General features: G+C 39.7%; 1 long non-coding RNA gene across 2 annotated transcripts in view; it reads right to left on the reverse strand.

Moving 5' to 3' along the window:
• Positions 1–15247: 15247 nt before the first annotated feature.
• Positions 15248–16632, reverse strand: part of LOC131192288 (uncharacterized) — a 58072-nt gene continuing 56687 nt past the window's right edge. For both annotated transcript variants that reach the window (XR_009153688.1, XR_009153687.1), the window contains one exon: positions 15248–15475. This is a non-coding gene — a long non-coding RNA (uncharacterized LOC131192288). The remainder of the gene's footprint in view (positions 15476–16632) is intronic.

A 16632-nucleotide genomic window follows, 5' to 3' on the forward strand; every position in this document is an offset into this window, starting at 1 on the left:
CACTATCAGCCATTGTATAAACAACTACAGGCTTTAGTGTCAGAAACTGGTAATTGAACCGGATTGAGCTCCAAAAGGTTTCATGAGACTTGCAAAAAGTTGGCAACATAAGTGCTTTGCTTGTTTATTCAATGTGCAATGATCTGAGCGTCTCGGACTTAACTTTACCGTGTGACTGGGCTAAATGACTGAAAGAGATCTGGCCACAATGTCAAGTTTCCTGTCCTTAAAATGGTAGGCAAAAGAAACCATACACAACAAGCCTCTGCTTCTATGACTCCCATCTGTTTTTTCTCTACAACCTCTTTGTGAATTCCAGAAAGAAAGCTGCACTCACTTTCCCTTGAATGCAAGAGCAGCTCTCTGGGTAAGCCATGATCCTACTAAAGCATTGATTCAGATTCAAGTGCACACAAATGTTTTATGGCTGGGGAGAGCCAGATGCAAAGCAAGCAGGACATAGCCAGGGCCAGTATGTCGGGCAGTATTTATCTGGTGCATTCAAGTGAGAGATGAACTGGTACCTTGGCACAAAAAAGCAGCAAAGTAGCACAAATAAGGGAAGAATTCAGCTCCTTAAGAAAAACACAGATGTCACAGAGAAGTAGGTTGAATGTGCTAGGGAATAAATGTTCCAAATCTGGCAACATAAAACACTTGCAAGCAGCTGTGAATTTAAGACATAACAACATGTGCTTGTGTGCCCAGGAAAAGATTTTTTTTTTAGTCAGGGTTTGAGAGGCTTTACAGAAATACTTGGCTTATCAAGCCAAATTACATAAATAAATATTCAGAAAAGGTCCAGGTAGAGGCAGACTTAGTTCAGAAAGTCCATTAGGCTTGGTTTGTGATCCAACAGGGCAGTTGAACAACAGGAGCAACATAATAGATAATAGAATTTTTTATTGGCCAAGTGTGATTGGACACACAATGAATTTGTCTTTGGTGCATATGCTCTCAGTATACATAAAAAGAAAAAATACATTCGTCAAGAATCATAAGGTACAACACACTTAATGATAGTCATAGAGTACAAATAAGCAATCAAATCATATTAGGAAACAATCAATATAAATCGTAAGGATACAAGCAACAAAGTTACAGTCATACAGTCATAAGTGGGAGGTGATGGGTGATGGGAACAATGAGAAGATTAATAGTAATGCAGACTCAGTGAATAATTTGACAGTGTTGAGGGAATTATTCGTTTAGCAGGGTGATGGCCTTCCAGGAAAAACTGTTTTGTGTCTAGTTGTTCTGGTGTGCAGTGCTCTATAGCATCATTTTGAGGGTAGGAGTTGAAACAATTTATGTCTAGGATGCAAGGGGTCTGCCCTCTTTTTAACTTGTGCAGTATACAGTTCCTCAATAGAAGGCAGGTTGGTAGCAATTGTTTTTTCTGCAGTTCTAATTATCTTCTGAAGTCTGTGTCTGTCTTGTTGGGTTGCAGAACCAAACCAGACAGTTACAGAGGTGCAGATGACAGACTCAATAATTCCTCTGTAGAACTGGATCAGCAGCTCCTTGGGCAGTTTGAGCTTCCTGAGTTGGTGCAACAACATTCTTTGTTGTACTTTTTTGATGACATTTTTGATGTTAGGTGTCCATTTTACGTGCAGGTTTATCTGTAACATTACACAAATGCTCCTTTTGGTAACCAGAGACATCTTGCTACTCATGCAACTTTCAACAAGGAGCATCCTGTTTTCCTCAATTTATGACCACAATAAAGAATTTCTAAGAAGGTGGCTGTTAAATGAGTTTGTTAAACGTGAAAAGTTGGATAGTGTGAGAGAAAGAGGAATCCCAAAGGTAGTCTGAGCTGCTTGAAGTTAGTTAAGCTTGGAGCTCTGCTTCATGAGGGAAAAACCAGAGATAAACAAAACAGAGGGTACGATGAGTCATGCCTTGGTGCTCCAACTTGTTGATTTGTTTTGTGATGCAGATGTTTCAGGCCCTGAGCTGAATCTCCTGCCAAAGTGCCAGATTTGCTAATTTAATAGTGTTCCTTGTGGGTTGCCTGATTGTGTGGTGATCACTTTGTGAGAAAGATCTGTTTTTTTAAGGCATCCTTCAAAACAATGCTGAAAGGCTTTGATATACAAGGATGGAACAAGTCTGCTGTTGTTTAAAAGAAACAGACACTCACTTCCAGTGGCCAAAGAAAACAGGAGAGGGAGAAATCACTCCTCTTAGGCTTTTAGGCACTGGTGAAGATTTTGGGTCAGGTTTCAGGATGGTTTCTTGACCCTCTAATTACTATTATTAATGTTCTTAACAAGACTCTTTAGAAAATCCTCCTGGTAAAAAGAGCCAGAGTGAGCTAATGAGTAGGAGAGGGAGGAGAAGGTCCTGGCTGGCATTATAAATACTCCAGCTTGCTAATTGGGGGGCTAAAATGAGATTCTTCTCTTTAGAAGAGAGAGAAGTAGGGAGGGGGCTAGGAAAATGAATAAGAACAATGTTGGTTTTTAGGGCTGACTTGTCACTTTTAAATATGCCCACTGCTGCTTTGACATAGCACTGGACATATTTTAAAGTAACAGTAGGTAACTTGATCCTCCCTCTGGGCTCCTGCAGGATTTATTTGTTTTTGTTTTTTAAAACAAGCAGGTTAGGTTTTTCCAAGGGCTTTTCCAAGGTTCTCAACTTTAACGAAGAATAATAATCTTTGATTGAACTGGGCAACAGGCATCTCTCATTTTCCAGCCCAAAGAAAAATCTGAGACAGGAGATCCTGTATCCATTGTTGCGTTACTGTCCCGTAATCTGAGCTGCTTCCACACTGATTTCACTCTGAAGGTGAGACCTTTGAAAGGTAAAGAGATGGTGAAAAACAAACGTTGACATTCAGGATGGAACTACACATTGTCTATCTATGTAATAAATCCAACCAGATCTTATAGGAAAAAAACATTAGGGGAGAGGCTTTATTTTAGTGTAATTTGGTGTAGATGTTAGCCAATTTGGTGTAGTCGTTAAGACATCAGGCTAGAAAGCAAGAGACCATAAATTGTAGTCCAACTGAGCCTCAAAGTTAACTAAGTGATCTTGGGCCAGTCACTTTCTCTCAGCCCTAGAAACGAGACAGTAGCAAACCACTTCTGAAAAACCTTGTCAAAGCAACTGCAGGGTCTTATCCAGGCAGTCTCCAAGAATCAGAGATGAACAAACAGAAGGAAAAAAAAAAGAGCATTAATGAAATCCTTCCCTTCCTTTCCCCCCCCTGAATAAATGATCTCAAAATGTCAATGTGAATTTGAGATAGATTTTTATCTCTGCAACATAGAATCTTAGAGTTGAAGACTTAGAAGGGATCCTGGAAATTATACTCTCTAACTTTAATGCAGGAATCCACTACTATAGATTTGTATTTATTAGTTTGTCAAACTTGTTCAAGATAGCAGGTATAAATATAAACATGGATATGAATGAGAGAAATGAATACAAATAAATGGGGACAGTAGGACAGGGACGGTAGGCACGTTGGTGCACTTATGCACTCCCCAACCCTTTACGGACCTCTTAGGAAGTCCATGGTAGATAGTTGAAGGTTGGAGCTGTGAGGGTTAGAGGATGTAACAACAGACTCAGGTAGAGCATTCCAGGCGTTGACCACTCCGTGTCATATTTTCTGCAATTGGAATTGGAGCAGTTTACCTTGAGTTTGTTCAATGTAACCGATGAATGCCATTTTTGAATGTAATTCTACATTGCTTAAAAAAATAGCAAAAATTACTTGAAAATAATGCACCCTGGACATCATTATATTAGGTAATTCCAACAAGTTTCAACATATTTTTCTTAGACTGGATTATGTTGTAGAATTTCAGCTCTAAGGCATTCAGCATGAGACAAATTGAAGGTGATGAAATGAATAAACCAATCTTCTTCAATTTTGTGATCCCCAGGTGTTATGAGGCTATGACTTCTTGAATTTCCATGTTCTACACCACCATCTTCTACAACTTATCCAGAAAACGGATGTGATGGGCTGCTAGAATAGATCATGCCTAGATTGAAAGTAGGTGAGCATATTTATATCTGGGGCAATTGCCATTAACCTAGGACTTCTGAGTCTGGATATAAATTGATTTGATTCATCACAATACCTTGTGATTGACCCGGGAAGCCGGGGGGTGGTGGGGAAGGGAGGGGGGGAAGGGGGTTTTGAGGGGGGGAGGGAGGGAAAAAGGGGAAAAAATATTTTTGTTTGTTAAAACTTTTTCAATAAAAAAAATAAAAAAATAAATTGACTTGATTCTTACACATGTATTTGCTTTAAAGCATAGTTATTATATTAAAACAATAATTTGTAACAATAACTTTTACACCATCAAACAATGACAACTGCCTATCCTAGGTCCTCAGGGAGGACTCAGTAAGGGGATTAAAATGCTAAATCCTGTCTACACATCTTATTGACTATGTGACCAACAATAATAATAGCATAGGTAAACAAAATAAAATCGCAAATCACATATGATCCTTGGAAGCCTTGAACTCCAAAGTGTCTCTTAAAGGGAGAAACATTATTTAATACATTAAGAACTCTTATACTACTTAATTCATTTAATACAATTCTATTCACCTTTATATTTACTACAATGTCGTTCACTCTGTTCGTGACTACTTCTGGACTATAGAATTGCAGCACACAGAGAAAAATTGTGCATCCTTACTTTGAAAAATGAACACCTACCTTTCACATACAGTCTGCTTAAAATATAGCTTTATTTGTAGAAAACTGGGATAATGCCAAAATAACCACTCGTAAGATTGCCCCACCACAAAAATGCCACCATTGGGTATTTGCATCTCAACATTTGATACAAGTCATTCCCCTTCCTTGTTCCCTCCCTGCAGAGCCCCACAATCTGTGTTTAGAACATACTGTAGAACATAAAATAATAGAGTTGGAAGTGATCTTGTAGGTCTACTAGTCCAATCTCCTGCTCAAGCAGGAGATCGTATACCATTTCAGATAAATGGTTGTCCAGTCTCTTCTTAAAACTTCCAGCAATGGGGCATCCACAACTTCTGAAGGCAAGCCATTCCACTGGTTGATTGTTTTCACAATTAAGAAATTTCTCCTTAGTTCTAGATTGCTTCTGTCCTTGATTAGTTTCCTTCCATCGTTTCTTGTCTTGCTTTCTAGTGCTTTGACCCTCCTCATCTTTGTGGCAGCCCCTCAAATATTGGAACATTGCTATCGTGTCACCCCAGTCCTTCTTTTCACTAGACTAGATATACCTAATTCCTGCAACCGTTCTTCATATGTTTCAGCCTCCAGCCCCTTAATCATCCTTGTTGCCCTTCTCTGCACTCTTTCCAGAGTCTCAACATCTTTTTTATATTGTGGTGACCAAAACTGGATGCAGTATTCCAAGGATGGTCTCACTAAGGCTTTGTAAAACAATACTAATACTTCACATGATTTTAAAATTTAAAAGATAAGATGATCTTAGCTTCTGATGTAAACTAAAACAAAATTCAACTGCAGAATAAAAGAAGTCTTTACCCTCTCACCAAACATGGACATTTTAACAGACTGTAGTTTTGAAAATTGGAGGGTATACTTAGAAACTTTCTTTTATAAGAAGACTTATTATTGTCATCCAGCGATAGACAGCTACTTCTAATATATGGAAAGAACCAAGAATTGCTATGCATGCACTTTAGGTCTAACCTTAAGAAAAAACTTCATTTAAAATAAAATAAAAAAGTCTTCCATGCCTGAGGTTTGCAATTAGCCACTCAGAATGAACTTTGATGGCTTTTGAACAGGTCATCACAATGTGGTCTTTGAAAGAGATTTTAAGCAAAAGCAGATTGTTGATTTTACCCCCTATTCCATGACATCCCAATGTGATGCTGGCTGACCAGAAAGCCAGACACAAAAATGAGGTGTATGTGGGGAACATATGGTACTGGTTTCCTTCCCAATGATAAACATATGGATTTCCTTTATATCTTTGTCACTGTTTTAGCAACCCCGAAATAACTTGGACACTTCAAGTTGTACTCTGAAGTAATCAAGTGTATGTTCCATTAATGCAGCCTTGCACTTGGCAGTGGAAAAAAGAAGAGTTTTGAGGAACCCTTCATAGAAATAATCTTCCCCAAGAACCTTGCATTTTAAGCAAGTGTGACAAATGCATGAAAACTCTGTTCAGCTTCTCACTAATAAGTGGATCTTTCCACTGGGTGAGTGAAGAAACGAAATAAAATCACCCACAGTTTTAGAATTTTAGAAACCACCACTGGCCTGTTTTGTTCTTTCTTGCCATAGTATCTGGCAATAATGCCCTTTCTTTGTCAAGAGATCTACTGAATTAAGCACTTCACATATCTTTCTTGATATATGTAGGGATTAGCAAAATCATGAAAATTCAAAGCAGTGTGGAAATGAATGATGGGAATGCAAAGATTGTTTCAGATCTCCTCAGATTGCATAAAGGTATGTTTTCCTGTAAGTTTTGAAACGTTTCCTTGAATTATTTTTCAGTAGGAACTTTTTGGTAGATTTTAAAGATTATTTGGGGTGCGGTGGCTCAGTGGCTAAGATGCTGAGCTTGTCGATCGAAAGGTCAGCAGTTCAGCAGTTCGAATCCCTCGTGCTGCTGTGTAATGGGGTGAGCTCCCGTTACTTGTCCCAGCTTCTGCCAACTTAGCAGTTCGAAAGCATGTAAAAAATGCAAGTAGAAAAATAGGGGACCACCTTTGGTAGGAAGGTAACAGCGTTCCGTGTGCCTTTGGCGTTTAGTCATGCCGGCCACATGACCACAGAGACATGATCGGACAGTGCTGGCTCTTTGGCTTTGAAACGGAGATGAGCACTTCCCCCTAGAGTCAGGAACATCTAGCACATATGTGCAAGGGGAACCTTTACCTTTAAAGATTATTTAGGCAGGCTTTAAATGGTTAATGTGTAATTTTAAAGCTAAATTAATATTATAGTCTGCTTTTGGGTTCTGGACACTTGCTGCTTAGAGGAATGTTCTCTATGAGCTAAGTTATTTTATAAGTATTATCAAATTTCACATTAGCTATAGTGCATGGAGGTCCAATCTACACTGACGATCCAGTGATGAACAGAAGCCATGTCCCTTTTGCTGAAGAAGGGATTTGTAGAAATTAAAATACACACCTACACTTCCACTGGCAGCAATGAAGCTTTTTTAAAAATGTGAGGCTTAGGTATCATAAAAGAAGGTTCATAGTCCACTATTGACAGATTGCACACTTTCTCTAAAAGTGTTCTTTTACTGCAAACTTGAGTGAGGTCACCATCATTTTCTTGAACAAGACACCTCACACCCTAGAAACAGCTGATTCAGTCACTGAAATGAAACACTAATGTAATTTGTGGCTTTCCGGGTGCGCTTCAAGGTGTTGGTGACAATCTTTAAAGCGCTCCATGGCATAGGGCCGGGCTATTTACGGGACCGCCTACTGCTACCGAATACCTCTCACCGACCCGTGCGCTCTCACAGAGAGGGACTCCTCAGGGTGCCGTCAGCTAGGCAGTGCCGTCTGGCGACACCCAGGGGAAGGGCCTTCTCTGTGGGGGCTCCCACCCTCTGGAACGAACTCCCTCCAGGGCTTCGTCAACTTCCGGACCTCCGAACCTTTCGTCGCGAGCTTAAAACGCACTTATTCATCTGCGCGGGACTGGATTAGATTTTAAAGTTATTGGTTTTAAGGTTTTTTTTATTATTTATATTGTTTTTTAAATTGGGCAATAGAATAAGTTTTTTAATTGTTGTTTTTAATCTGTATTTATATGTATTTTAACTGCCTGTGAACCGCCCTGAGTCCTTAGGGAGATAGGGCGGTATATAAATTTGAAAAATAAAAATAAAATAAATAAAAATTTGGCTCAGCAATGTGTGTTGTGTCACTGTGAGAAGGATGCTAGAGTCCTAGTGGACAATTATTTCAATATGAGTCAGCAGTGTGATGCAGCTGCCAAAAAAGCCAATGTAATTCTAGGCTGCATTAACAGACGGATAGAATCAAGATCACATGAAGTGCTAGTACCACTTTATAATGCCTTGTAAGATTACATTTGGAATATTGGATCCAGTTTTGGTCTCTGCAATATAAAAAAGATATTGAGACTCTAGAAAGAGTGTGGAGAAGAGCAACAAAGATGATTAGGGGACTGGAAGCTAAAACATACGAAGAATAGTTGCAGGAATTTGGTATGTCTAGTTTAATGCAAAGAAGGACTAGGGATGACGTGTCCCAATATCTAAGGAGCTGCCACAAAGATGAGGAGGTCAACCTATTCACCAAAGCACCTGAAGGCAAGACAAGAAGCAATGGATGGAAACTAATCAAGGAGAGAACCAACCTAGAACTAAGGAGGAATTTCCTGACTGTTAAGAATTAATCGGTGGCACAATTTGCCTCCAGAAGTTGTGGGTACTCCAACACTGGAGTTTTTTAAGAAGAGGAAACCATTTGTCTGAAAGGTATAGGGCTTCCTGCTTGAGCAGGGGGTTGGACTAGAAGACATCTAAGGTCCCTTCCAACTCTGTTCTTCTGTTAATTTATGTGATGGATCTGAAAAAAATACTGGTTTTCGGTTATGAAAAATCTAAGTTTAATTATACTACTAATTCAGTAAAAAGCAAATGAGAAAGACAGAAAGTAAAGGATCATTTGGATAAACTGTGTTTTTCTTTATTTGTATCTTCAAAGCAATAGTCTGTTTGTAGGACTGTCCAAATTATCAGGCAAACTCTGGGAGGAGATAAAGGATAATTATGTCTCATTCTAAAGGACCAGCAAATCTCTCTGCCTGTGTTGAATTTGGAAATTCTGTACATAGGAAAAGGGGCCTCATCTTACTCTTTACTTCAACCTGTGAAATGTCTTAGCCAGACTTACAGTCTGATGTTAAAAAACTGTCAATCTAGCATTAATGAAAACCAATTCTGAACAAAAGAGCACAAAAAAAGAATATAATCAAATCCATGTCATCTTGGAATAACAAAAATATTGAAGTCTCACCTAAAGGCCAGTTGAATGAAACCCAGACTACTGACTTCAAAGGGTCAGTATGATAGAATTTATTAGTAGTAATCTAAGCCTGATTCTCATTTAAGTAAAAAGCTAGATAAACTCTGCCAAGGATGCTTTTTTAGGTCTAAAAAAGGAAAGAAGATGAACTTGAAGAGCATTTTTGGCTAGGCTGCATGATGTGTTAAGGATTGGATCCAGAATTATATGAAAATGCTCTTCTTCCTGTACTCCTTACATGGAGCAGTCAAAAGTCTCTTACTGAGCAGAACAAATATAATTGCTGGAAGGCATGGAAGCCTGTTGCTGTTTTGGTCTTGGCTGTGAAAGTAAAATGAAGTGACATCTCTCTAGAAACAAAGGTTTAAAAAGTTGGCCTCTTTGGTTTACTTAAATAATTCCACATGGTGGTGTTGTGAAGTGAAGCAGTGAAGACCAGATAGATATGGAGATGGCGATACATTTATTATGTATTCTTCAGCTGTGTTGCAATCATGAGAATGGAAAGGTATAAAGGAAGATATACATGCCAGATTTAATACTGATTGGCCCATTGGTCTTTTCTTTTCTTTATTCACTAACTGTTGCTATTTTTCCCCTGATGCCAAATTATAATTAATAGCCCAGAATAGAGAGAGTTATGCTGATTTTCTATGCTGTTTGAATCCTGTATGATAAATCTTTGCAATAAAGTAAGATGAAACACTCATCTGCACAGTAGAATGAAGGCAATAAAGTACAAGTGACATCATTATGTCACCTATTTTTGTAGAGGTCAGGGGCTCTAGATCAGCTTCTAATCTCTTTACATGTATATGTATGACTAAACAGCCCTGATGTTATATTTTATTGAGGTGCATAAGGAATAAAACTATCAGTGGGCAGAGGAAAAGAGAAAGTCTACCTAATACCCAACCTAGCCTTATTTATTAATTTATTAACAGTATTTCTATAGTACTCATTATAGAAAATCCCCAAATAGCTTTAATTCCTATAGTAATAAAACACCCATGTCTCCAGGAGACAAGCAGTTCTCCTACTTGATAGCTGTCAAGAAATTTCTCCTTATTTTGAATTGGTTTCTCTCTCTGTAAAGCTTCTACACATTGGCACCTGTCCTATTCTTGGGCACTATATATCAAATAAATCCATATTCTTCGTGCCATGGTAGCTACCAAGTTTCTCTTTAGTCTTTGTTTTTTTAAGTAAATATACCTCGTTCCTTTGACTGTTCTGCATAGGATTAACCTCCATGTTCTTCTGTAGGAATTTAGCACCCACCCCCCTCCTAGAAGAATGAAATATTCTAGGAAATATTTTAAAAAGCAGAATATTATACCTTCCTGGATGAGAAATGGAGAAACATATTTTAAAGACAAAGGAGCTCCCTGCAACTTCCTGACTCCCTCTCCCCACCTTTGTCAATGGGCAATTAAGGCTTCAACCAAGCTCACTCAATCCCCCCATGATTTGCAACACAATACAACTGAAACTCACCACATGGCATGGCTCAAGCAAGCTTGAGAGACAGCCAGCAAGGCTAGCTAAGACTCCCACCCCCTGGGAGTCTGACAACCAATCAGGATACTCTTCCTGTGCCCCAGAAAGGTCAAAGCTCAGAAAAAGCATAAAGCCAGGGAGCACACAGGATCTCAGCCCTTTTCTGTTCAGGAACTCAAGCCATGTGATCCTGACCACCATTAAACCATCTTTCCAAGCAGCCTCCATGTTTCCAGTGTCTTTGTCCCCACTTGGAACTGAACCCAGATGGATATTTCTTCCAACAATTGGCGACTCTGGTGGGACTCCAAGCTAACCTAACCAATGGACCTGGCCCAGGTAAGCCTCCCTTGCTAGCAACAGACCCATTGAGTCTGTGGGTAAGTTTTCCTGGACCTTGGCCATTTGGAACTAGGTTTTAAAGGGGTTTTGAGTTTGAGCTCAAAGACTGCTTGGAAAGAAGGTGAGTACCTCTAAATTTTAATTTTAAGCATGGAAAAGCATGGGAAATATGTGTATGCCTGCATGTGTGTGAATGAGAGAGCCCTGCTCCCAATCACAGCTGGATCTTGCATCCTCTGTGCATTTCCTAACCGCAGAAAGACCAAAAGTCTGGAGAGCATGGGGGTTTTGCCAGAGCACAGGACCTTCTGTTAGGGAAGGAAGAAGTGTGTGTGTGGGATTCCACCTGAGGAAACAGTCTGATTCCACCTCTTTGAGCAACCTCTAGCCGCACCTCTGCCTACTGCTAGCTCCACCGAGCCGTGACCGGTAGGATAGAGAAAGCAAGGGGGGGAAGCCAAACGTGGAACTTTGTGTTTATTAGGAACGGAAGCCGAGCGAGAGGAAAGTAAGTGTGAATGAAGCAATTAAGAGAGTAAAAAAAGAGAAAAAGGAGAAAAAAAAGGAAGCAGGAAATCTGCTTGGGGCCCTGGATGCCCGGAGGCTGCCAGTACTGCCTGGTATGCTAAAAAGGAAGCAGGAAGCAGTGTTGAAGAGGTGCTCGTACCTACTGGCAGGGCAGTAGGTCCTCTGGGATCACCTTTTTTGATCCAAAACGGAAGCTCCCTTAACAGGAAGGTGCTCATACTTCGACAGAAGGGAGTCGAAGTCCTTCCCAGAACCTTTTTTTTCTGAAAACTGTAGGAGGATCCACCCGGCTAAGCCAAAGTGAAAAATAAAACCTCACATCAGAGAGGGAAACATGGGAAGCAGTAGCTCGAGGGTGGAGGGAAATCCCCTGGAAAACCTGCTGGGGGCCTGGAGTGCCCGGAGGCTGCCAGTTTTACCTGGTATGCGGAAAAAGAAATTGAGGAAATTGTGTAATAAAGATGAGAATAGGAAACAAATTTGGCTAAATAAAGGTACTTAAAAGAAAAGGGAAATATATAAATAGGAATGTTTGGGTTTTTGTTTGTTTGTTTGTCTCTTTCTCTTTCTTCTATGGAACCACGTGGTCTGTCTGTTAAGATTTGTGCCTTCCCTAATTTAACTGAGATTTATGGCGGGAATGATCAGTGTGTGTGTAAATCTCAGAGTTTTGTCCTTGTTTTTTATGTGTGTATGTCTGTCTTTGTGGGCCCTTGAGGTAATTGTAACTGTAAAATGTATCTGATCTCTAGAGACAAGAATTTTAAATTGTTAGGGAAAAAGAAAAACAAAAGGTTGAAACAATGAAAATGGGGAAGAGAGAGAGAAAAAAAAAAGGAAAGAGCCTTTTTCCTGTCTTTGTCCGGCCAACAAAATAGTAAAAAGGACTTTTCATCCTATTTCTGTTTTTTTTTCTCCTCTCTATCTTAAAGTAACAGCTCAAGTTTATAAGGAAACATTTTAAGTTCACTTACAAGAGAAGTTTATGAGGAAATGTTTTAAGTTCACTTACAAGAGAAAAAAAAATTCAGTCTTGCATTTACTGTGTATTTAAATGATTTTACCTGTTCATCCTCTTCCTGAAGTATGTGAAGTTTTTTCTTTCTCATCAGTTGTGTCTCCATTTTGTTTAAACTGCATTACCTTTTAGTAACTGCAATATTGATGTGTTGTTTCTTTTCAAACTCTGCCTGCAAGATATCTACCCCCCCCCCTTTAATCCTGTTACAATGCCTTTCCTGAGAAGATTACCCACAAAAGTGGGGAGGAGATCCTGTTCTAATGTCTTTCAGCCCTGAAAAGATGACTCTGCAACTGTGGAAGCAGAGCACATGGTTCCAGATGCTGCCTCCAGAGGAGACCTTCCATTTGTTGGAGCCAGGAATTGAGTTTGAATCCAGCCCCCACTGAAAGTCATCACAGCAACCAGATTGGAGCAGACCTTTCCAAACCTGACTGACCAACAAGCATGCCACCCAAAAGATATGAAAGAAAGGACCCTGAGATGTACAAGTAAAGACTAAAAGACTCTTTTCAATTCCCAGAAGACAACTGGAAAGACTATGGGGGAGGTGGAAAATTCATTGTAAGGTTTTCTTTCTTGTCTCATTTACATTGTAATCAGTCTAAAGTACTCATGTAAGGATTGTATTTGAGTGGCTACCACAGCAAGTTCTGAACACGTTAGATTTTTGTCTGGTGGGAGGGAAATATGTCCAAAATGTTTGTATTGCCTGTATTGTAAAAGTAGCTGCATACACAGGCACACACAGAGAGACACACCATTCAGAATTAGTCTATTCCCTTCACTTACCTCCACACAAGACTTTTAAGTTGATTTTTGCTCTGTGGCACTAAAAGCCCAAGGAGTCAGATCTCCCTGCTAATTCCATAGGGGAGGGGCATCCCTCTCAGGCAATTCCTCTCTTGAAGAGATAGCAGAAAAAGTGATATCCAAAACCCAAGCCCTGACTATGACTCACAAATGATGCTGCCCAGTTGCCCAGTAAAGCAAGATATGTTGCACTGGTGGTCTCATGAGTAGAAGTCCCAGGGCTCATTGTGTGTAATTTTTTTTAAGAAAGAAAGGAAAAAGCCTGGATTGCACACTGATTAACCTCAATTTGGACTGAAAAAAATCTTGGATAGACTAAAGTAAGAGCTAGGGCAGGTTTAGTAACCAACCCTTGGAAATGGGCAGCCTGTAATTTAAAGGAAAACCATGGCTGTGAAAATTTTGGGATGTGTGCTTGCTTGACCTGACTGGAAGCTCTCAGAAAGTGATATCTAACAGCTGAAATTAATTGGCATAGAAAATTGGATACTGTAAAATTCTTACCAGAACTTTTCCCCTGGCTGCTAGACCTTCATGGTTGAAAGCTTTTGGGAGCCACTGAAGGAATCTTTTTTTCTGTTGTCTCTATCAATGGCTTCCTTTGCATCAGGAAAATTAAAAGCACCCACTGATTTGATCAATTTTAATTTTTGCCAAGAGCATGTTTCAAAACTTACGTTTTGAAAAAAAAAAAAAAAGTAGGGATTGTAGGAATTTAGCACCCACCCCCCTCCTAGAAGAATGAAATATTCTAGGAAATATTTTAAAAAGCAGAATATTATACCTTCCTGGATGAGAAATGGAGAAACATATTTTAAAGACAAAGGAGCTCCCTGCAACTTCCTGACTCCCTCTCCCCACCTTTGTCAATGGGCAATTAAGGCTTCAACCAAGCTCACTCAATCCCCCCATGATTTGCAACACAATACAACTGAAACTCACCACATGGCATGGCTCAAGCAAGCTTGAGAGACAGCCAGCAAGGCTAGCTAAGACTCCCACCCCCTGGGAGTCTGACAACCAATCAGGATACTCTTCCTGTGCCCCAGAAAGGTCAAAGCTCAGAAAAAGCATAAAGCCAGGGAGCACACAGGATCTCAGCCCTTTTCTGTTCAGGAACTCAAGCCATGTGATCCTGACCACCATTAAACCATCTTTCCAAGCAGCCTCCATGTTTCCAGTGTCTTTGTCCCCACTTGGAACTGAACCCAGATGGATATTTCTTCCAACACTTCAATGCCCTTGTTGGTTTTCTCTGTAAACTGTCCCATTCCTCAGCATCCTTTTTACTAGACACAGTATTTCACATCTCATCCATGTGTCATGGAGTGGGATTATCACTTCCTGGGATACCAACACTATAACTGCAAAATTTCATTCGGTGTTTTGGCAACTGCAGCACACTGTTGGCTCACGCTTAACTTATGATCAAGCAGGACATCTGGCCCCTCCTCACAAGTACAAACCAGGTATCACCTATTTTACCTATCACCGATGGTTTTTCCTAGTTAAATGCAGAATCTTACATTTTCACCATTGAGCTGTTTTTTTCTTATTCAATAGCCATTCACATAGTACTTAACTCAGGGTGGTGTATTATCAGCAATATGCAGCAACAGATTCATGCAAAATGACAGAGTAAACAAATAATTTTTAAAATGCTAAAAAAAATTATCTCGTTGGTTCATACCTCTCCACCCCCCCCCGCCCCCCACAATCAAGTAACCAGTAGAAGAACCATGTTTTAATCCCTTTTAAAAGTCAGGCAGGGCCAGAGCCATGTAGGGATGCAGTTCCAAAGAATGGGGATAGTAACGGAGAAGGCATGTTTCCTGGGTCCTGTCATATGACATTGCCTAAGGAACAGCAACTGCAAAAGTAACACAGCCACAAATTGTGGATGGCTTTATTCTCACCATAGCCTTGCTGGTGATTTTATTTATTTGTTTGTTTGTTTGTTTATATCAACAAATACAAGGAAACAAGTAACAGTATAAATATAGACAAGGACACAAGAAAACAAAATTGGCACAAAAAAGGATATAAATAGGCAAAACATAGCCATAAATACATAGAATGATTACATATAATTGGGAACAGTAGGACAGGGACGGTAGGCATGCTGGTGCGCTACCAACTGGATATTGGATCCAATATTAGATATATTAGATATTGGATCTTCCAATCCAGTTATACCCAGAAAAGGATAGGTTACCTTAAATAGAGCTGCCAAACAGCAATCTGCAGACACAATAAGAAGAGGAAAATAATTCAGATTTGCCACTCTTATTGACATGACGTAAACTTTAATAAACAGTTTTACTCAAGCCTGAGAAGATTTCCTTCATTTTCTTTCAGTGATGGACTAGGCCACCATTTTATGAAAATGTTGAGGAGCAGTTGGCCCGGGACTAAATCCTAAGGCACCCCACTGCATAACTTATTCTATGTATCCATTGATCCATTAAAGTCCATGTGTTGGGTATTATTGTTTACTAACAATCAATTTATCCATTCCACATTATTCCATTTTATCAAGGAGACTATGGTCAGTTTTTATCAAATACCTACTGTATTGGAATTTAAGTCTACTACATCAACTGCATTCCTTTAGTCTGCTAATCTGATAATTTTGTCAATTTTTTTTTTTATACAGAATAAGGAAGATTACCTTGAGAGAGATAGAGCAGATCCATTATTAAAATTACAAAGGAAAAAAATGTTTGAAGTCCAAAGCTAGAAGAAGATATGTGTGAGGGACTCAGGCGAACAGCTCCCTAATTTCCATAAATTTAGGGGAGGAGTGAAACAATGTTAGCACTTCTTCAATCTTCCTGCACTTCTCTTGTACTTCAGGAATTCTCAAATATTACAGTTAGTGTTTCTGAGAACATATCCACCAGTTCCTTTAGCACCCTGAACTGTAATTTCTCTGGTCCCGAAGATCTCAATTCATTCAAAGCAGCTAGGTATTTTCTTACCAATTCCTTGTATATTTTGACCTGTATTTCTTTTCTGCACCCCTCCTCCCAATGTGGCTTCTGACATGTTGGGTCACACTTTCTGTCAGCGTTCCAGAAAACCCCCCAACTCCAAGTAAAAACTCTGAAGCAAGCATTTTTCAAAGTTCCATTTACTAGAATAGGTAAACTGGCACATCTGTGAGAACCCGAATGTGAGAGGTCCAGGTTTTCCCTCAGTAAATCAAAACCTCCAAAACCATCCCCTCATTCCTCAGTCGATCACATGCTCCAATCACCATCCGTCCCATCACGAGACAGCACTCTGACCACTCCTTCTCCAGATGCAGGATCGGCCTGACCTTGACCAACAGGAAGAATGCTATTATATCTAAAGACAACCCCTCTACTAAATCCTCCCTCCTACTTTCCCACACA

The sequence above is a fragment of the Ahaetulla prasina genome, chromosome 2, assembly GCF_028640845.1.
Source record: "Ahaetulla prasina isolate Xishuangbanna chromosome 2, ASM2864084v1, whole genome shotgun sequence".
NCBI lineage: Eukaryota > Metazoa > Chordata > Lepidosauria > Squamata > Colubridae > Ahaetulla > Ahaetulla prasina.